Source organism: Morus notabilis, unplaced genomic scaffold, assembly GCF_000414095.1.
Source record: "Morus notabilis unplaced genomic scaffold, ASM41409v2 C11385426, whole genome shotgun sequence".
NCBI lineage: Eukaryota > Viridiplantae > Streptophyta > Magnoliopsida > Rosales > Moraceae > Morus > Morus notabilis.
The window spans coordinates 1-1180 of record NW_010386577.1 but is presented as its reverse complement, the minus strand read 5'-3'; the positions used below and the strand labels follow the sequence as shown (position 1 = coordinate 1180).

Sequence of the window (1180 nt, the reverse complement as noted above, 5' to 3'; positions counted from 1 at the left end):
TGTAACACCCTTAATCTAGCTGGTTAATTATAAGCTTTAGTCATATTGCGCTAGATTGGAAAAATGTTAATATTCTAAAATGAAAGGATAGTAGAAAAGTACAAAACAACAGAGTATTTTCATTCAGTATATATATAATGCTGTTATCACCATAAACTTGTAATCTTGAATATCAACAAATTAGGCCATACAAATACTAGTGTTTTAGTGATGCAGCTTGAGTTGCTGCTTACCTTGCCTTCTTTATTTATACAAAAAGGGTGGAGGATAATAAGTGATAAAAGGTTTACTAAACTCGTGGTTTTAAGGATATAAAAAGTTCCTTGTGACATTGCACGCAAACAAAAATGCACATGCGTATTGCAAGAGGTGATTTGTTATTATATAGCTCAAAAGATGTTGCCCCTATAACGAAAGAACTTGTATTGTTGGGTAAAGCGTGTGTTTAGGATTCAGTGCAAAAGCAGGAGGAGGGAGGGGTGGGGGGATGGGTGGGGTGGTATACTGAGTTTGGCTATAAGGCATGTGGTGCTACTCTTTTCCATTGTGCTCTTTTCTTGGTACTACTCTTTTGCATTGTGCTCTTTCCTTTTATTGGTTTATTAACTTCCCTAGATTATTATTTCTTTCAAATTCATGGAACGATGGGATTCTCTTTTCTTTTCTATTGTTTTGCGTAGACATATTTTATATTTCTTCTAATTGCTCAACTCTCTTTTCAGTTACAATATTGACCAGCATGATTATTCTGTGCGTTTGAAATCTGCCCAAAAGTTTTTGAAAGACGGTGACAAGGTTTAGTTTAGTTTTGTTTTTGTTTTTTGTTTTTTGTTTTGCTTTTGTTTTTTATTTTTTAAAAAATTTTGAGCTGTCAACATTTTCCTACTTTTTCTTACTCTTATTGTCTATTGAGATCTTTGTTCAAACTTCTGCAGGTTAAGGTTGTAGTGAACTTGAAAGGTCGTGAAAATGAGTTCCGGAATATTGCTATTGAGCTTATCAAACGTTTCCAGAATGATGTCGGGGAGGTACTTCTATACGTTTGAATTTACTATTAATAACGTCTAGATTGACTTGTTAATTTTGGATAGACTTCTCGAAACCTTAATGTTCATTTGTGCAATTGGCGATCAAATTTATGGACTCGAAAAACCTCTTGGTCCTATAGCGGGAAAAATTT

At 33.9% G+C, this 1180-nt stretch overlaps 1 long non-coding RNA gene across 1 annotated transcript; it reads left to right on the top strand.

Annotated features, from left to right (window-relative positions):
- Positions 1-513: 513 nt before the first annotated feature.
- LOC112095072 lies at positions 514-1023 on the top strand. The gene is made up of 3 exons (XR_002903749.1): positions 514-560; positions 723-795; positions 936-1023. It is a non-coding gene; the product is annotated as an uncharacterized LOC112095072 (long non-coding RNA).
- Positions 1024-1180: the final 157 nt, after the last annotated feature.